The sequence below is a fragment of the Leuciscus leuciscus genome, assembly GCF_965113295.1.
Source record: "Leuciscus leuciscus genome assembly, contig: HAP1_SCAFFOLD_429, whole genome shotgun sequence".
In the NCBI taxonomy this organism is placed as follows: domain Eukaryota; kingdom Metazoa; phylum Chordata; class Actinopteri; order Cypriniformes; family Leuciscidae; genus Leuciscus; species Leuciscus leuciscus.
In genome coordinates this window covers 1-21,670 of record NW_028118310.1, presented here as the reverse complement: position 1 = coordinate 21,670, position 21,670 = coordinate 1, and the positions used below count along the sequence as shown (strand labels likewise).

At 40.0% G+C, this 21,670-nt stretch overlaps 1 long non-coding RNA gene across 2 annotated transcripts in view; it reads right to left on the bottom strand.

The window, feature by feature from the left end:
• The window catches only part of LOC309491679, a 44,540-nt gene extending 23,498 nt beyond the window's left edge, over nt 1-21,042 (bottom strand). The window contains exons 1-2 of one of the 2 annotated variants that reach the window (XR_014203250.1): nt 20,495-21,042; nt 9,752-9,866 (exon numbers count right to left, since the gene is read on the bottom strand). This is a non-coding gene — a long non-coding RNA (uncharacterized lncRNA). Of the gene's footprint in view, nt 1-9,751; nt 9,867-20,494 lie in introns of those variants that run through there. The other variant, XR_014203251.1, reaches the window with a different exon arrangement.
• Nucleotides 21,043-21,670: the final 628 nt, after the last annotated feature.

The window sequence follows — 21,670 nt, the reverse complement described above, 5'->3', positions numbered from 1 at the left end:
GCAGAGATAAAGCCTGAATAGTGCTATTAGCATCATGCCTCAACTTTGCTGCTGCGCTATACGAAAACGGTTTGGTCTATCCACACGAAATCCATAACTTTTAGTCTGCACGGTCTGGAGATGATACGATTCGATTTTGGTGAAAATCGGACAAACGGTCTAGGAGGAGTTTGAAAAAGTAGGTTTTGAATGAAAATCAAGATGGCGGACAGGAAGTTTGGCCAAATAAGGTAAACTTGGTATCTATGTTCTCGGCTTGACCCAAGGAATCTATTAAGACCAGTGGCATTTCAGTAGCCAGATTTATTCAAAAGTTATTAGCCTTTTTGTTAATGTTGTTTTAACTTTTGACCACTAGGTGGCGCTGTTTCGAAACTTCTCACGTTCCTTCAGAACATCGTGCTGATGACCCATACCAAGTTTCGTAACAATCCGTTCATGCGTTCTTAAAATACAGCATTTTAGCACAAAATTCAAAATGGCCGACAGTCAAAATGGCCGATATGGTAAAATTTGATATCAGTCGACTCGGCATGTTGCCCTGAATCTAACGAGACCAATTTTATGATTTTTGGACAAATTGTTCAGAAGTTATAAGCAAAAATAGCCATTTTTCATATCTCCGGACCAGTAGGTGGCGCTGCGCCGAAACGCAGCATGTAGCCTCAGGTCATGCTTGTGATGACATGTACCAATTTTGGTCTGAATCCGATAAAGCGTTGCGGAGATACAGCCCTACGACTGTTTTCGCAAGCGCTACGTAAAATGTGTTCGAGCGTTATTCGAAAACGGTTTGACGAATCAATTTGAATTCCATAACTTTTTGTCAGCACTGCCTGAAGATGATCTGGTTCAATTTTCGTGCAAATCGGACAAACCGTCTAGGACGAGTTCGAAAAAGTAGCTTTTTCAGCACATTCAAAATGGCGGCCATATTTATAAGCCGGAAAATGACGTCATAGGGTGCAATCGAATCGTCATGAGCTCAGGAATCAGAGGAAAAAAGAATTTTGTTGATTGGCCAAACGGTTCAAAAGTTATTAGCAAAATAAAAGTGAAATTTTGGACAGGTGGTGGCGCTAGAGGGATTGGTTTTAAGACACCAAATTTGGTATGGTGACTTTTCAGACTGTCCTCTATCAGTGTGCCAAATTTCATAACTTTCCCGCAATCGGTTCTATGGGCTGCCATAGACTCCCATGGCGGAAGAAGAAGAAGAAGAATAATAATAATAATAATAATAAGAACCGGAACAAAAACAATAGGTGCCTCCGCACCTTCGGTGCTTGGCCCCTAATAATAATAAGAACGGGAACAGATACAATAGGTGCCTCCGCACCTTCGGTGCTTGGCCCCTAAATATAGCTGCAAGCAGCAATTATCGGGGCCAAGCGCAAGCAGATGACAGGATATGCCAACATGGCTGAAGGTGTCAGACCAACTGCAACAATGAGCAATTAAATACATTTAAAGAGGATTTTAGGTCAAATGGCTGAAAAATCACATAAATTGTCATTCAAAATATGATTTAAATGATTATCACTTTCGACCAATAGGTGGCGCAGTTACAAAACTGATGTGATGTGGTCAGAGTGAAGTGACAATGACACATACAAAGTTTGGTGTCAATATGTCAAGGCATTGCAGAGATAAAGCCTGAATAGTGCTTTTAGCATCATGCCTCAACTTTGCTGCTACGCTATACGAAAACAGTTTCGTGTATCGACACGAAATCCATAACTTTTAGTCGGCACGGTTTGGAGATGATACGATTCGATTTTGGTGAAAATCGGACAAACGGTCTAGGAGGAGTTCGAAAAAGTAGGTTTTGACTGAAAATCAAGATGGCGGACAGGAACTTCGGCCAAATAAGGAAAACTTGGTATCTATGTTCTCGGCTTGACCCAAGGAATCTATTAAGACCAGTGGCATTTCAAAAGCCAGATTTATTCAAAAGTTATTAGCCTTTTTGGAAATTTTGTCATAACATTTGATCACTAGGTGGCGCTGTCTCGAAATATTTTGGGTACCTTCAGGGGATGGTGCTGATGGCACATTCTGAGTTTCGTAATATTACACCAATGCATTTGTTTACTATAGCATTTTAATTCACAAAACTGTATTGAAGTCAATGGGAAATTCATGTTTTGTTCTGTTATATTGCCACCAAGAGACTCAGTCCCACCATTTTTTTTATGTGTCCTCAGAGTGAGCCCATGCATATTTGTGTCAATTTTGGTGAAAATATCTCAATTCGCTTCGGAGTTATAGACATTTATATGAAAAAACACGAAAAAAATGACTGACACATGACTTTGATTGGAATTTACTACCCCTAAACATCAATATTTTCACATTTGGGTATTGGCGTATAGCTATCGACCTATGTTTCCAAACTTTTGACGGTGGTTTCGTCTCGATCGGACAAGCGGTTTCAAAGATATAGCCAAATGTTTTTTAAGCGCTAAATCACAACGCTACACAAACCATAAGGCGAAACCTAACATGTTTGGTATCGTTGGACTCGGCAACGATTCAGGAGTCTAAAGAGATGAGTCTCGTGAAAATAAGTTGACCACACCCAAAGTTATAAGCATTTGGAAGCATTTGGGGAAAAAAATTCACCACTAGATGGCACTGTTTCGAAACTTCTCAGACTCCTTCAGGACATCGTGCTGATGACCTATACCGAGTTTCGTAACGATACGTTCATGCATTCCTAAAATACAGCATTTTAGCACATAATTCAAAATGGCCGACAGCCAAAATGGCTGATCTGGGAAAATTGGATATCAGTCGACTCAGCATGACGTCCTGAATCTAACGAGACCACGTTTATGTTTTTTGGGCAATCCATTCAGAAGTTATAAGCAAAAACAGCCATTTTTCATATCTCCGGACCAGTAGGTGGCACTATGACGAAACGCAGCATGTAGCCTCAGGTCATGCTTGTGATGATATGGACCAAGTTTGGTCTGAATATGATAAAGTGTTGAGGAGATACAAGCTTGTGTCTGTTTTCGTTAGCGCTACGTAAAATTTGTTTGCGCGGTATTCGAGAACAGTTTGACGAATCAACACGAATTCCATAACTTTTTGTCGGCATGGTCTGGAGATGATCTGGTTCAATTTTCGTGAAAATCGGAGTAACGGTCTAGGAGGAGTTTGAAAAAGTATGTTTTTCGGAAAATTCAAAATGGTGGAAAAATTTCCATGACGGAAAATGACGTCATAGGGTGCAGTCGAATCGTCCTGAGCCAAGGAATAAGAGGAAAAAAGAATTTTGTTTCTAGCCCTTGTGGTTCAAAAGTTATTAGAATAAACATGAGTGCAACTTTGGACAGCTGGTGGCGCTAGAGGGAATGAATTGGAGACTCCAAATTTGCTATGCTGATAGGTCAGACTCTCCTCTATCAGTGTGCCAAATTTGATAACTTTCCCGCAAGCGGTTCTATGGGCTGCCATAGACTCCCAGTCGGAAAAATGAAGAATAATAATAAATATAGCTGCAAGCAGCAATTACCGGGGCCAAGCAGAATAAGACGACAAGACATGCCAAAATGTCTGAAAGTGTCAGACCAACTGCAACAATGAGCAATTAAAGACATTTAAAGAGGATTTTAGACGAAATGGCTGAAAAATCATAGAAACAGTCAATAAAAATATGATTTAATGCATTATCACTTTTGACCAATAGGTGGCGCAGTTACAAAACTGATGTGATGTGGTCAGAGTGAAGTGACAATGACACATACAAAGTTTGGTGTCAATATGTCAAGGCATTGCAGAGATAAAGCCTGAATAGTGCTATTAGCATCATGCCTCAACTTTGCTGCTGCGCTATACGAAAACGGTTTGGTCTACCCACACGAAATCCATAACTTTGAGTCGGCACAGTCTGGAGATGATACGATTCGATTTTGGTGAAAATCGGACAAACGGTCTAGGAGGAGTTCGAAAAAGTAGGTTTTGAATGAAAATCAAGATGGCGGACAGGAAGTTTGGCCAAATAAGGTAAACTTGGTATCTATGTTCTCGGCTTGACCCAAGGAATCTATTAAGACCAGTGGCATTTCAGTAGCCAGATTTATTCAAAAGTTATTAGCCTTTTTGTAAATGTTGTTATAAGTTTTGACCACTAGGTGGCGCTGTTTCGAAATATTTTGAATACCTTTAGGGGATGATGCTGATGGCACATTCTGAGTTTTGTAATATTACACTAATGCATTTGTTTAGTATAGCACTTTATTTCACAAAACTGTATTGAAGTCAATGGGAATTTCATGTTTTGTTCTATTATAGCGCCACCAAGAGGCTCAGTCCCACAATTTTTTTATGTGTCCTCAGAGTGAGCCCATACATATGTGTGTCGATTTTGGTGAAAATATCTCAATTCGCTTCAGAGTTATAGACATTTATATGAAAAAACACGTAAAAAATGACTGACACATGACTTTGATTGGAATTTACTACCCCTAAACATCAATATTTTCGCATTTGGGCATTGGCGTATAGCTATCGACCTATGTTTCCAAACTTCTGACGGTGGTTTCGTCTCGATCGGACAAACGGTTTCGAAGATATAGCCAAATGTTTTTTAAGCGCTAAATCACAACGCTACACAAACCGTGAGGCGAAACCTAGCATGTTTGGTATCGTAGGACTCGGCAAGGATTCAGGAGTCTAATGAGATGAGTTTGGTGAAAATAAGTCAACCACACCCAAAGTTATAAGCATTTGAAAAAAAAAATTCACCACTAGGTGGCGCTGTTTCGAAACTTCTCACGCTCCTTCAGAACATCGTGCTGATGACCCATACCAAGTTTCGTAACAATCCGTTCATGCGTTCTTAAAATACAGCATTTTAGCACAAAATTCAAAATGGCCGACAGTCAAAATGGCCGATATGGTAAAATTGTATATCAGTCGACTCGGCATGTTGACCTGAATCTAACGAGACCAATTTTATGATTTTTGGACAAACCATTCAGAAGTTATAAGCAAAAATAGCCATTTTTCATATCTCCGGACCAGTAGGTGGCGCTGCGCCGAAACGCAGCATGTAGCCTCAGGTCATGCTTGTGATGACATGTACCAATTTTGGTCTGAATCCGATAAAGCGTTGCGGAGATACAGCCCTACGGCTGTTTTCGCAAGCGCTATGTAAAATGTGTTCGAGCGTTATTCAAAAACGGTTTGACGAATCAATTTGAATTCCATAACTTTTTGTCAGCACTGCCTGAAGATGATCTGGTTCAATTTTCGTGCAAATCGGACAAACCGTCTAGGACGAGTTCGAAAAAGTAGCTTTTTCAGCACATTCAAAATGGCGACCATATTTATAAGCCGGAAAATGACGTCATAGGGTGCAATCGAATCGGCATGAGCTCAGGAATCAGAGGAAAAAAGAATTTTGTTGATTGGCCTTACGCTTCAAAAGTTATTAGCATAATAAAAGTGAAACTTTGGACAGGTGGTGGCGCTAGAGGGAGTGACTTAGAAACACCAAAATTGGTGTATTTAATGTTGGGACTGTCCTCTATCAGAATGTCAAATCAAAACAACTTTCCCGCAATCGGTTCTATGGGCTGCCATAGACGCCCAGTCGGAAGAAACGGAAGAATAAATATAGCTGCAAGCAGCAATTATCGGGGCCAAGCGCAAGCAGATGACAGGATATGCCAACATGGCTGAAGGTGTCAGACCAACTGCAACAATGAGCAATTAAAGACATTTAGAGAGGATTTTAGGCGAAATGGCTGAAAAATCATATAAAAAGTAATTCAGAATATGATTTAATGGATTATCACTTTCGACCAATAGGTGGAGCAGTTACAAAACTGATGTGATGTGGTCAGAGTGAAGTGACAATGACACATACAAAGTTTGGTGTCAATATTTCAAGGGATTGCAGAGATAAAGCCTGAATAGTGCTTTTGGCATCATGCCTCAACTTTGCTGCTGCGCTATACGAAAACGGTTTCGTCTATCGACACGAAATCCATAACTTTTAGTCGGCACAGTCTGGAGATGATACGATTCGATTTTGGTGAAAATCGGACAAACAGTCTAGGAGGAGTTCGAAAAAGTAGGTTTTGAATGAAAATCAAGATGGCGGACAGGAAGTTTGGCCAAATAAGGAAAACTTGGTATCTATGTTCTCAGCTTGACCCAGGGAATCTATTAAGACCAGTGGTATTTCAATAGCCAGATTAATTCAAAAGTTATTAGCCTTTTTGGAAATTTTGTTATAACTTTTGACCACTAGGTGGCGCTGTCTCGAAATATTTTGGGTACCTTTAGGGGATGGAGCTGATGGCACATTCTGAGTTTCGTAATATTACACCAATGCATTTGTTTAGTATAGCATTTTATTTCACAAAACTGTATTGAAGTCAATGGGAATTTCATGTTTTGTTCTGTTATAGCGCCACCAAGAGGCTCAGTCACACCATTTTTTTAATGTGTCCTCAGAGTGAGCCCATGCATATTTGTGTCAATTTTGGTGAAAATATCTCAATTCGCTTCGGAGTTATAGACATTTATATGAAAAAACACGTAAAAAATGACTGACACATGACTTTGTTTGGAATTTACTACCCCTAAACATCAATATTTTCGCATTTGGGCATTGGCGTATAGCTATCGACCTATGTTTCCAAACTTCTGAAGGTGGTTTCGTCTCGATCGGACAAGCGGTTTCAAAGATATAGCCAAATGTTTTTTAAGCGCTAAATCACAACGCTACACAAACCATAAGGCGAAACCTAGCATGTTTGGTATCTTGGGACTCGGCAATGATTCAGGAGTCTAATGAGATGAGTTTCGTGAAAATAAGTCGATCCCAACCAAAGTTATAAGCATTTGGAAAAAAAATGTCACCACTAGGTGGCGCTGTTTCGAAACTTCTCACGCTTCTTCAGGACATCGTGCTGATGACCCATACCAAGTTTCGTAACAATTCGTTCATGCGTTCTTAAAATACAGCATTTTAGCACATAATTCAAAATGGCCGACAGTCAAAATGGCCGAAATGGTAAAATTGGATATCAGTCGACTCGGCATGTTGCCCTGAATCTAACAAGACCAATTTTATGATTTTTGGACAAACTGTTCAGAAGTTATAAGCAAAAATAGCCATTTTTCATATCTCTGGACCAGTAGGTGGCGCTGCGCCGAAACACAGCATGTAGCCTCAGTTCATGCTTGTGATGACATGTACCAATTTTGGTCTGAATCCGATAAAGCGTTGCGGAGATACAGCCCTACGACTGTTTTCGCAAGCGCTACGTAAAATTTGTTCGAGCGTTATTCGAAAACGGTTTGACGAATCAATTTGAATTCCATAACTTTTTATCAGCACTACCTGAAGATGATCTGGTTCAATTTTCGTGCAAATCGGACAAACCGTCTAGGACGAGTTCGAAAAAGTAGCTTTTTCAGGTCATTCAAAATGGCGGCCATATTTATATGCCGGAAAATGACATCATAGGGTGCACTCGAATCGACAAGAGCTCAGGAATCAGAGGAAAAAATAATTTTGTTGATTGGCCTTACTGTTCAAAAGTTATTAGCAAAATAAAAGTGAAATTTTGGACAGGTGGTGGCGCTAGAGGGAATGACTTAGAAACACCAAAATTGGTGTATTTAATGTTGGGACTGTCCTCTATCAGAATGTCAAATCAAAACAACTTTCCCGCAATCGGTTCTATGGGCTGCCATAGACGCCCAGTCGGAAGAAACGGAAGAATAATAATAATAAGAACGGGAACAGATACAATAGGTGCCTACGCACCTTCGGTGCTTGGCCCCTAATAATAATTAAAGCTGCAAGCAGCATTTAGCGGGGCCAAGCACAATCAGATGACAAGACATGCCAACATTGCTGAAAGTGTCAGACCAACTGCAACAATGAGCAATTAAAGACATTAAAGAGGATTTTAGGCAAAATTCCTGAAAATTCATAGAAAGAGTAAATAAAAATATGATGTAATGCATTATCACTTTCTACCAATAGGTGGCGCAGTTACAAAACTGATGTGATGTGGTCAGAGTGAAGTGACAATGACACATACAAAGTTTGGTGTCAATATGTCAAGGCATTGCAGAGATAAAGCCTGAATAGTGTTTATAGCATCATGCCTCAACTTTGCTGCTGCGCTATACGAAAACGGTTTCGTCAATCGAGACGAAATCGATAAGTTTTAGTCGGCACGGTCTGGAGATGATACGATTCGATTTTGGTGAAAATCGGACAAACGGTGTAGGAGGAGTTCGAAAAAGTAGGTTTTGAATGAAAATAGCATTTTATTTCACAAAACTGTATTGAAGTCAATGGGAATTTCATGTTTTGTTCTATTATAGCGCCACCAAGAGGCTCAGTCACACCATTTTTTTTATGTGTCCTCAGAGTGAGCCCATACATATGTGTGTCAATTTTGGTGAAAATATCTCAATTCGCTTCGGAGTTATAGACATTTATATGAAAAAACACGTAAAAAATGACTGACACATGACTTTGATTGAATTTTACTACCCCTTACTATCAATATTTTCGCATTTGGGCATTGGCGTATAGCTATCGACCTATGTTTCCAAACTTCTGACGGTGGTTTCGTCTCGATCAGACTAGCGGTTTCGCAGATATAGCCAAATGTTTTTTAAGCGCTAAATCACAACGCTACACAAACCGTAAGGCGAAACCTAGCATGCTTGGTATCGTAGGACTCGGCAAGGTTTCAGGAGTCTAATTAGATGAGTCTCGTGAAAATAAGTCGACCACACCCAAAGTTATAAGCATTTGAATAAAAAGATTAACCACTAGGTGGCGCTGTTTCGAAACTTCTCAGGCTCCTTCAGGACATCGTGCTGATGACCCATACCAAGTTTCGTAAGAATCCGTTCATGCGTTCTTAAAATACAGCATTTTAGCACAAAATTCAAAATGGCCGACAGTCAAAATGGCCGATATGGTAAAATTGGATATCAGTCGACTCGGCATTTTGCCCTGAATCTAACAAGACCAATTTTATGATTTTTGGACAAACTGTTCAGAAGTTATAAGCAAAAATAGCCATTTTTCATATCTCTGGACCAGTAGGTGGCACTGCGCCGAAACGCAGCATGTAGCCTCAGGTCATGCTTGTGATGACATGTACCAAGTTTGGTCTGAATACGATAAAGCGTTGCGAAGATACAGCCTTACGACTGTTTTCGCAAGCGCTACGTAAAATTTGTTCGAGCGTTTATTGAAAACGGTTTGACAAATCAACTAGATTTTAATAACTTTTTGTCAGCACTGCCTGAAGATGATCTGGTTCAATTTTCGTGCAAATCGGACAAACTGTCTAGGACGAGTTCGAAAAAGTAGGTTTTGAGAATAATTCAACATGGCGGCAATGTTTTTATGACGGAAAATGACGACATAGGGTGCAATCGAATCGGCATGAGCTCAGGAATCAGAGGAAATAAGAATTTTGTTGATTGGCCTTACGGTTCAAAAGTTATTAGCAAAACAAAAGTGACATTTTGGACAGGTGGTGGCGCTAGAGGGAATGACTTAGACACACCAAAATTGGTGTATTTAATGTTGGGACTGTCCTCTATCAGAATGTCAAACCATTACAACTTTCCCGCAATCGGTTCTATGGGCTGCCATAGACTCCCAGAGTGGAAGAAGAATAATAATAATAATAATAATAATAATAATAATAATAATAAGAACGGGAACAGATACAATAGGTGCCCGCACCTTCGGTGCTTGGCCCCTAATAAGAACGGGAACAGATACAATAGGTGCCTACGCACCTTCGGTGCTTGGCCCCTAATAATAGGAACGGGAACAGATACAATAGGTGCCTACGCACCTTCGGTGCTTGGCCCCTAATAATAATAAGAACCGGAACAAAAACAATAGGTGCCTCCGCACCTTCGGTGCTTGGCCCCTAAATATAGCTGCAAGCAGCCATTACCGGGGCCAAGCAGAATAAGACGACAAGACATGGCTGAAAGTGTCAGATCAACTGCAACAATGAGCAATTAAAGACATTTAAAGAGGATTTTAGGCGAAATGGCTGAAAAATCATAGAAAGAGTAATTAAAAATATGATTTAATTGATTGTCACTTTTGACCATTAGGTGGCGCTGTCTCAAAATATTTTGGGTACCTTCAGGGGATGGTGCTGATGGCACATTCTGAGTTTCGTAATATTACACCAATGCATTTGTTCAGTATAGCATTTTATTTCACAAAACTGTATTGAAGTCAATGGGAATTTCATGTTTTGTTCTGTTATAGCGCCACCAAGAGGCTCAGTCCCACAATTTTTTTTACGTGTCCTCAGAGTGAGCCCATACATATGTGTGTCGATTTTGGTGAAAATATCTCAATTCGCTTCAGAGTTATAGACATTTATATGAAAAAACACGTAAAAAATGACTGACACATGACTTTGATTGGAATTTACTACCCCTAAACATCAATATTTTCGCATTTGGGCATTGGTGTATAGCTATCGACCTATGTTTCCAAACTTCTGACGGTGATTTCGTCTCGATCGGACAAACGGTTTCGAAGATATAGCCAAATGTTTTTTAAGCGCTAAATCACAACGCTACACAAACCGTGAGGCGAAACCTAGCATGTTTGGTATCGTTGGACTCGGCAAGGATTCAGGAGTCTAATGAGATGAGTTTGGTGAAAATAAGTCAACCACACCCAAAGTTATAAGCATTTGGGAAAAAAAATTCACCACTAGGTGGCGCTGTTTCGAAACTTCTCACGCTCCTTCAGAACATCGTGCTGATGACCCATACCAAGTTTCGTAACAATCCGTTCATGCGTTCTTAAAATACAGCATTTTAGCACAAAATTCAAAATGGCCGACAGTCAAAATGGCCGATATGGTAAAATTTTATATCAGTCGACTCGGCATGTTGACCTGAATCTAACGAGACCAATTTTATGATTTTTGGACAAACCATTCAGAAGTTATAAGCAAAAATAGCCATTTTTCATATCTCCGGACCAGTAGGTGGCGCTGCGCCGAAACGCAGCATGTAGCCTCAGGTCATGCTTGTGATGACATGTACCAATTTTGGTCTGAATCCGATAAAGCGTTGCGGAGATACAGCCCTACGACTGTTTTCGCAAGCGCTATGTAAAATGTGTTCGAGCGTTATTCAAAAACGGTTTGACGAATCAATTTGAATTCCATAACTTTTTGTCAGCACTGCCTGAAGATGATCTGGTTCAATTTTCGTGCAAATCGGACAAACCGTCTAGGACGAGTTCGAAAAAGTAGCTTTTTCAGCACATTCAAAATGGCGACCATATTTATAAGCCAGAAAATGACGTCAAAGGGTGCAATCGAATCGGCATGAGCTCAGGAATCAGAGGAAAAAAGAATTTTGTTGATTGGCCAAACGGTTCAAAAGTTATTAGCAAAATAAAAGTGAAATTTTGGACAGGTGGTGGCGCTAGAGGGATTGGTTTTAAGACACCAAATTTGGCATGGTGACTTTTTGGACTGTCCTCTATCATTGTGCCAAATTTCATAACTTTCCCGCAAGCGGTTCTATGGGCTGCCATAGACTCCCAGAGCGGAAGAAGAAGAAGAAGAATAATAATAATAAATATAGCTGCAAGCAGCAATTACCGGGGCCAAGCGCAAGTAGATGACAGGATATGCCAACATGGCTGAAGGTGTCAGACCAACTGCAACAATGAGCAATTAAAGACATTTAAAGAGGATTTTAGACGAAATGGCTGAAAAATCATAGAAACAGTCAATAAAAATATGATTTAATGCATTATCACTTTCGACCAATAGGTGGCGCAGTTACAAAACTGATGTGATGTGGTCAGAGTGAAGTGACAATGACACATACAAAGTTTGGTGTCAATATTTCAAGGGATTGCAGAGATAAAGCCTGAATAGTGCTATTAGCATCATGCCTCAACTTTGCTGCTGCGCTATACGAAAACGGTTTGGTCTATCCACACGAAATCCATAACTTTTAGTCGGCACGGTCTGGAGATGATACGATTCGATTTTGGTGAAAATCGGACAAATGGTCTAGGAGGAGTTTGAAAAAGTAGGTTTTGAATGAAAATCAAGATGGCGGACAGGAAGTTTGGCCAAATAAGGTAAACTTGGTATCTATGTTCTCGGCTTGACCCAAGGAATCTATTAAGACCAGTGGCATTTCAGTAGCCAGATTTATTCAAAAGTTATTAGCCTTTTTGGAAATGTTGTTTTAACTTTTGACCACTAGGTGGCGCTGTTTCGAAACTTCTCACGCTCCTTCAGAACATCGTGCTGATGACCCATACCAAGTTTCGTAACAATCCGTTCATGCGTTCTTAAAATACAGGATTTTAGCACAAAATTCAAAATGGCCGACAGTCAAAATGGCCGATATGGTAAAATTTGATATCAGTCGACTCGGCATGTTGCCCTGAATCTAACGAGACCAATTTTATGATTTTTGGACAAATTGTTCAGAAGTTATAAGCAAAAATAGCCATTTTTCATATCTCCGGACCAGTAGGTGGCGCTGCGCCGAAACGCAGCATGTAGCCTCAGGTCATGCTTGTGATGACATGTACCAATTTTGGTCTGAATCCGATAAAGCGTTGCGGAGATACAGCCCTACGACTGTTTTCGCAAGCGCTACGTAAAATGTGTTCGAGCGTTATTCGAAAACGGTTTGACGAATCAATTTGAATTCCATAACTTTTTGTCAGCACTGCCTGAAGATGATCTGGTTCAATTTTCGTGCAAATCGGACAAACCGTCTAGGACGAGTTCGAAAAAGTAGCTTTTTCAGCACATTCAAAATGGCGGCCATATTTATAAGCCGGAAAATGACGTCATAGGGTGCAATCGAATCGGCATGAGCTCGGGAATCAGAGGAAAAAAGAATTTTGTTGATTGGCCAAACGGTTCAAAAGTTATTAGCAAAATAAAAGTGAAATTTTGGACAGGTGGTGGCGCTAGAGGGATTGGTTTTAAGACACCAAATTTGGCATGGTGACTTTTTGGACTGTCCTCTATCATTGTGCCAAATTTCATAACTTTCCCGCAAGCGGTTCTATGGGCTGCCATAGACTCCCAGAGCGGAAGAAGAAGAAGAAGAATAATAATAATAAATATAGCTGCAAGCAGCCATTACCGGGGCCAAGCAGAATAAGACGACAAGACATGGCTGAAAGTGTCAGATCAACTGCAACAATGAGCAATTAAAGACATTTAAAGAGGATTTTAGGCGAAATGGCTGAAAAATCATAGAAAGAGTAATTAAAAATATGATTTAATTGATTGTCACTTTTGACCATTAGGTGGCGCTGTCTCAAAATATTTTGGGTACCTTCAGGGGATGGTGCTGATGGCACATTCTGAGTTTCGTAATATTACACCAATGCATTTGTTCAGTATAGCACTTTATTTCACAAAACTGTATTGAAGTCAATGGGAATTTCATGTTTTGTTCTATTATAGCGCCACCAAGAGGCTCAGTCCCACAATTTTTTTTATGTGTCCTCAGAGTGAGCCCATACATATGTGTGTCGATTTTGGTGAAAATATCTCAATTCGCTTCAGAGTTATAGACATTTATATGAAAAAACACGTAAAAAATGACTGACACATGACTTTGATTGGAATTTACTACCCCTAAACATCAATATTTTCGCATTTGGGCATTGGCGTATAGCTATCGACCTATGTTTCCAAACTTCTGACGGTGGTTTCGTCTCGATCGGACAAACGGTTTCGAAGATATAGCCAAATGTTTTTTAAGCGCTAAATCACAACGCTACACAAACCGTGAGGCGAAACCTAGCATGTTTGGTATCGTTGGACTCGGCAAGGATTCAGGAGTCTAATGAGATGAGTTTGGTGAAAATAAGTCAACCACACCCAAAGTTATAAGCATTTGAAAAAAAAATTTCACCACGAGGTGGCGCTGTTTCGAAACTTCTCACGCTCCTTCAGAACATCGTGCTGATGACCCATACCAAGTTTCGTAACAATCCGTTCATGCGTTCTTAAAATACAGCATTTTAGCACAAAATTCAAAATGGCCGACAGTCAAAATGGCCGATATGGTAAAATTTGATATCAGTCGACTCGGCATGTTGCCCTGAATCTAACGAGACCAATTTTATGATTTTTGGACAAATTGTTCAGAAGTTATAAGCAAAAATAGCCCTTTTTCATATCTCCGGACCAGTAGGTGGCGCTGCGCCGAAACGCAGCATGTAGCCTCAGGTCATGCTTGTGATGACCTGTACCAATTTTGGTCTGAATCCGATAAAGCGTTGCGGAGATACAGCCCTACGACTGTTTTCGCAAGCGCTACGTAAAATGTGTTCGAGCGTTATTCGAAAACGGTTTGACGAATCAATTTGAATTCCATAACTTTTGGTCAGCACTGCCTGAAGATGATCTGGTTCAATTTTCGTGCAAATCGGACAAACCGTCTAGGACGAGTTCGAAAAAGTAGCTTTTTCAGCACATTCAAAATAGCGACCATATTTATAAGCCGGAAAATGACGTCATAGGGTGCAATCGAATCGGCATGAGCTCAGGAATGTGAGGAAAAAAGAATTTTGTTGATTGGCCTTACGCTTCAAAAGTTATTAGCATAATAAAAGTGAAACTTTGGACAGGTGGTGGCGCTAGAGGGAGTGACTTAGAAACACCAAAATTGGTGTATTTAATGTTGGGACTGTCCTCTATCAGAATGTCAAACCAAAACAACTTTCCCGCAATCGGTTCTATGGGCTGCCATAGACTCCCATGGCGGAAGAAGAATAATAATAATAATAAGAACGGGAACAGATACAATAGGTGCCTCCGCACCTTCGGTGCTTGGCCCCTAATAATAATAAGAACCGGAACAAAAACAATAGGTGCCTCCGCACCTTCGGTGCTTGGCCCCTAAATATAGCTGCAAGCAGCCATTACCGGGGCCAAGCAGAATAAGACGACAAGACATGGCTGAAAGTGTCAGATCAACTGCAACAATGAGCAATTAAAGACATTTAAAGAGGATTTTAGGCGAAATGGCTGAAAAATCATAGAAAGAGTAATTAAAAATATGATTTAATTGATTGTCACTTTTGACCATTAGGTGGCGCTGTCTCAAAATATTTTGGGTACCTTCAGGGGATGGTGCTGATGGCACATTCTGAGTTTCGTAATATTACACCAATGCATTTGTTCAGTATAGCACTTTATTTCACAAAACTGTATTGAAGTCAATGGGAATTTCATGCTTTGTTCTATTATAGCGCCACCAAGAGGCTCAGTCCCACAATTTTTTTTATGTGTCCTCAGAGTGAGCCCATACATATGTGTGTCGATTTTGGTGAAAATATCTCAATTCGCTTCAGAGTTATAGACATTTATATGAAAAAACACGTAAAAAATGACTGACACATGACTTTGATTGGAATTTACTACCCCTAAACATCAATATTTTCGCATTTGGGCATTGGCGTATAGCTATCGACCTATGTTTCCAAACTTCTGACGGTGGTTTCGTCTCGATCGGACAAACGGTTTCGAAGATATAGCCAAATGTTTTTTAAGCGCTAAATCACAACGCTACACAAACCGTGAGGCGAAACCTAGCATGTTTGGTATCGTTGGACTCGGCAAGGATTCAGGAGTCTAATGAGATGAGTTTGGTGAAAATAAGTCAACCACACCCAAAGTTATAAGCATTTGAAAAAAAAAATTCACCACTAGGTGGCGCTGTTTCGAAACTTCTCACGCTCCTTCAGAACATCGTGCTGATGACCCATACCAAGTTTCGTAACAATCCGTTGATGTGTTCTTAAAATACAGCATTTTAGCACAAAATTCAAAATGGCCGACAGTCAAAATGGCCGATATGGTAAAATTTGATATCAGTCGACTCGGCATGTTGCCCTGAATCTAACGAGACCAATTTTATGATTTTTGGACAAATTGTTCAGAAGTTATAAGCAAAAATAGCCCTTTTTCATATCTCCGGACCAGTAGGTGGCGCTGCGCCGAAACGCAGCATGTAGCCTCAGGTCATGCTTGTGATGACCTGTACCAATTTTGGTCTGAATCCGATAAAGCGTTGCGGAGATACAGCCCTACGACTGTTTTCGCAAGCGCTACGTAAAATGTGTTCGAGCGTTATTCGAAAACGGTTTGACGAATCAATTTGAATTCCATAACTTTTGGTCAGCACTGCCTGAAGATGATCTGGTTCAATTTTCGTGCAAATCGGACAAACCGTCTAGGACGAGTTCGAAAAAGTAGCTTTTTCAGCACATCCAAAATGGCGACCATATTTATAAGCCGGAAAATGACGTCATAGGGTGCAATCGAATCGGCATGAGCTCAGGAATCAGAGGAAAAAAGAATTTTGTTGATTGGCCTTACGCTTCAAAAGTTATTAGCATAATAAAAGTGAAACTTTGGACAGGTGGTGGCGCTAGAGGGAGTGACTTAGAAACACCAAAATTGGTGTATTTAATGTTGGGACTGTCCTCTATCAGAATGTCAAACCAAAACAACTTTCCCGCAATCGGTTCTATGGGCTGCCATAGACTCCCATGGCGGAAGAAGAATAATAATAATAAATATAGCTGCAAGCAGCCATTACCGGGGCCAAGCAGAATAAGACGACAAGACATGGCTGAAAGTGTCAGATCAACTGCAACAATGAGCAATTAAAGACATTTAAAGAGGATTTTAGGCGAAATGGCTGAAAAATCATAGAAAGAGTAATTAAAAATATGATTTAATTGATTGTCACTTTTGACCATTAGGTGGCGCTGTCTCAAAATATTTTGAATACCTTTAGGGGATGATGCTGATGGCACATTCTGAGTTTTGTAATATTACACTAATGCATTTGTTTAGTATAGCACTTTATTTCACAAAACTGTATTGAAGTCAATGGGAATTTCATGTTTTGTTCTATTATAGCGCCACCAAGAGGCTCAGTCCCACAATTTTTTTTATGTGTCCTCAGAGTGAGCCCATACATATGTGTGTCGATTTTGGTGAAAATATCTCAATTCGCTTCAGAGTTATAGACATTTATATGAAAAAACACGTAAAAAATGACTGACACATGACTTTGATTGGAATTTACTACCCCTAAACATCAATATTTTCGCATTTGGGCATTGGTGTATAGCTATCGACCTATGTTTCCAAACTTCTGACGGTGGTTTCGTCTCGATCGGACAAACGGTTTCGAAGATATAGCCAAATGTTTTTTAAGCGCTAAATCACAACGCTACACAAACCGTGAGGCGAAACCTAGCATGTTTGGTATCGTTGGACTCGGCAAGGATTCAGGAGTCTAATGAGATGAGTTTGGTGAAAATAAGTCAACCACACCCAAAGTTATAAGCATTTGAAAAAAAAAATTCACCACTAGGTGGCGCTGTTTCGAAACTTCTCACGCTCCTTCAGAACATCGTGCTGATGACCCATACCAAGTTTCGTAACAATCCGTTCATGCGTTCTTAAAATACAGCATTTTAGCACAAAATTCAAAATGGCCGACAGTCAAAATGGCCGATATGGTAAAATTTTATATCAGTCGACTCGGCATGTTGACCTGAATCTAACGAGACCAATTTTATGATTTTTGGACAAACCATTCAGAAGTTATAAGCAAAAATAGCCATTTTTCATATCTCCGGACCAGTAGGTGGCGCTGCGCCGAAACGCAGCATGTAGCCTCAGGTCATGCTTGTGATGACATGTACCAATTTTGGTCTGAATCCGATAAAGCGTTGCGGAGATACAGCCCTACGACTGTTTTTGCAAGCGCTACGTAAAATGTGTTCGAGCGTTATTCGAAAACGGTTTGACGAATCAATTTGAATTCCATAACTTTTGGTCAGCACTGCCTGAAGATGATCTGGTTCAATTTTCGTGCAAATCGGACAAACCGTCTAGGACGAGTTCGAAAAAGTAGCTTTTTCAGCACATTCAAAATGGCGACCATATTTATAAGCCGGAAAATGACGTCATAGGGTGCAATCGAATCGGCATGAGCTCAGGAATCAGAGGAAAAAAGAATTTTGTTGATTGGCCTTACGCTTCAAAAGTTATTAGCATAATAAAAGTGAAACTTTGGACAGGTGGTGGCGCTAGAGGGAGTGACTTAGAAACACCAAAATTGGTGTATTTAATGTTGGGACTGTCCTCTATCAGAATGTCAAACCAAAACAACTTTCCCGCAATCGGTTCTATGGGCTGCCATAGACGCCCAGTCGGAAGAAGAAGAATAATAATAATAATTAAAGCTGCAAGCAGCATTTAGCGGGGCCAAGCACAATCAGATGACAAGACATGCCAACATTGCTGAAAGTGTCAGACCAACTGCAACAATGAACAATTAAAGACATTAAAGAGGATTTTAGGCAAAATGCCTGAAAATTCATAGAAACAGTAAATAAAAATTTGATGTAATGCATTATCACTTTCTACCAATAAGTGGCGCAGTTACAAAACTGATGTGATGTGGTCAGAGTGATGTGTCAATGACACATACAAAGTTTGGTGTCAATATGTCAAGGCATTGCAGAGATAAAGCCTGAATAGTGCTTTTAGCATCATGCCTCAACTTTGCTGCTGCGCTATACGAAAACGGTTTCGTCAATCGAGACGAAATCGATAACTTTTAGTCGGCACGGTCTGGAGATGATACGATTCGATTTTGGTGAAAATCGGACAAACGGTGTAGGAGGAGTTCGAAAATGTATGTTTTGAATGAAAATCAAGATGGCGGACAGGAAGTTAGGCCAAATAAGGAAAACTTGGTTTCTATGTTCTCGGCTTGACCCAAGGAATTTATTAATACCAGTGGCATTTCAATGGGCAGATTTATTCAAAAGTTATTAGCATTTTTAGAAGTTTTGTTATAACTTTTGACCAAAAGGTGGCGCTGTCTTGAAATATGTTGGGTACTTTCAGGAAATGGTGCTGAAGGCACTTTCTGAGTTTCATTAAATAACACCAATGCATTTGTTTAGTATAGCATTTTATTTCACAAAACTGTATTGAAGTCAATGGGAATTTCATGTTTTGTTCTATTATAGCGCCACCAAGAGGCTCAGTCACACCATTTTTTTTACGTGTCCTCAGAGTGAGCCCATACATATCTGTGTCAATTTTGGTGAAAATATCTCAATTCGCTTCGGAGTTATAGACATTTATATGAAAAAACACGTAAAAAATGACTGACACATGACTTTGATTGAATTTTACTACCCCTTACTATCAATATTTTCGCATTTGGGCATTGGCATATAGCTATCGACCTATGTTTCCAAACTTCTGACGGTGGTTTCGTCTCGATCGGACAAATGGTTTCGAAGATATAGCCTAATGTTTTTTAAGCGCTAAATCACAACGCTACACAAACCGTAAGGCGAAACCTAGAATGTTTGGTATCGTTGGACTCGGCAACGATTCAGGAGTCTAATGAGATGAGTTTCGTGAAAATAAGTCGATCACTCCCAAAGTTATAAGCATTTGAAAAAAAAAATTCACCACTAGGTGGCGCTGTTTCGAAACTTCTCACACTCCTTCAGGACATAGTGTTGATGACCCATACCAAGTTTCGTAACAATCCGTTCATGCGTTGTTAAAATACAGCATTTTAGCACAAAATTCAAAATGGCCGACAGTCAAAATGGCCGATATGGCAAAATTGGATATCAGTCGACTCGGCATGTCGCCCTGAATCTATCAAGACCAATTTTATGATTTTTGGACAAACTGTTCAGAAGTTATAAGCAAAAATAGCCATTTTTCATATCTCCGGACCAGTAGGTGGCACTGCGCCGAAACGCAGCATGTAGCCTCAGGTCATGCTTGTGAGTACATGTACCAAGATTGGTCTGAATACGATAAACCGTTGCGGAGATACAGCCCTACGACTGTTTTTGCTATCGCTACGTAAAATGTATTCGTGCGTTTATCGAAAACGGTTTGACGAATCAACAAGATTTTAATAACTTTTTGTCACCCCTGCCTGAAGATGATCCGATTCAATTTTCGTGCAAATCGGACAAACCGTCTAGGACGAGTTCGAAAAAGTACCTTTTTAGGAAAATTCAAAATGGCGGCCATGTTTTTATGACGGAAAATGATGATATAGGGTGCAATCGAATCGTCATTAGCTCAGGAATCAGAGGAAAAAAGGAGTTTGTTGATTGGCCTTACGGTTCAAAAGTTATTAGCAAAATAAAAGTGAAATTTTGGACAGGTGGTGGCGCTAGAGGGAATGACTTAGAAACACCAAAATTGGTGTATTTAATGTTGGGACTGTCCTCTATCAGAATGTCAAACCAAAACAACTTTCCCGCAATCGGTTCTATGGGCTGCCATAGACTCCAAGAGCGGAAGAAGAATAATAATAATAATAATAATAATAATAATAATAATAAGAACGGGAACAGATACAATAGGTGCCTCCGCACCTTCGGTGCTTGGCCCCTAATTAAAGCTGCAAGCAGCATTTAGTGGGGCCAAGCACAATCAGATGACAAGACATGCCAACATTGCTGAAAGTGTCAGACCAACTGCAATAATGAGCAATTAAAGACATTAAAGATGATTTTAGGCAAAATGCCTGATAATTCATAGAAATAGTAAATAAAAATATGATTTAATGCATTATCACTTTCGACCAATACGTGGCGCAGTTACAAAACTGATGTGATGTGGTCTGAGTGAAGTGACAATGACACATATATAGTTTGGTGTCAAAATGTCAAGGCATTGCAGAGATAAAGCCTGAATAGTGCTTTTAGCATCATACATCAAATTTGCTGCTGCCCTATACGAAAACGGTTTCGTCAATCGACACGAAATCGATAACTTTTAGTCGGCACGGTCTGGAGATGATACGATTTGCTTTTGGTGAAAATCGGACAAACGGTGTATGTGGAGTTAGAAAAAGTAGGTTTTGAATGAAAATAAAACAAAACTGTATTGAAGTCAATGGGAATTTCATGTTTTGTTCTATTATAGCACCACCAAGAGGCTCAGCCACACCATTTTTTTTACGTGTCATCAGAGTGAGCCCATACATATGTGTGTCAATTTTGGTGAAAATATCTCAATTCGCTTCGGAGTTATAGACATTTATATGAAAAAACACGTAAAAAATGACTGACACATGACTTTGATTGAATTTTACTACCCCTTACTATCAATATTTTCGCATTTGGGCATTGGCGTATAGCTATCGACCTATGTTTCCAAACTTCTGACGGTGGTTTCGTCTCGATCAGACTAGCGGTTTCGAAGATATAGCCAAATGTTTTTTAAGCGCTAAATCACAACGCTACACAAACCGTAAGGCAAAACCTAGCATGTTTGGTATCGTAGGACTCGGCAAGGATTCAGGAGTCTAATTAGATGAGTTTCGTGAAAATATGTCGACCACACCCAAAGTTATAAGCATTTGAATAAAAATATTAACCACTAGGTGGCGCTGTTTCGAAACTTCTCAGGCTCCTTCAGGACATCGTGCTGATGTCCCAGACCAAGTTTCGTAAGAATCCGTTCATGCGTTCTTAAAATACAGCATTTTAGCACAAAATTCGAAATGGCCGACAGTCAAAATGGCCGATATGGTCAAATTGGATATC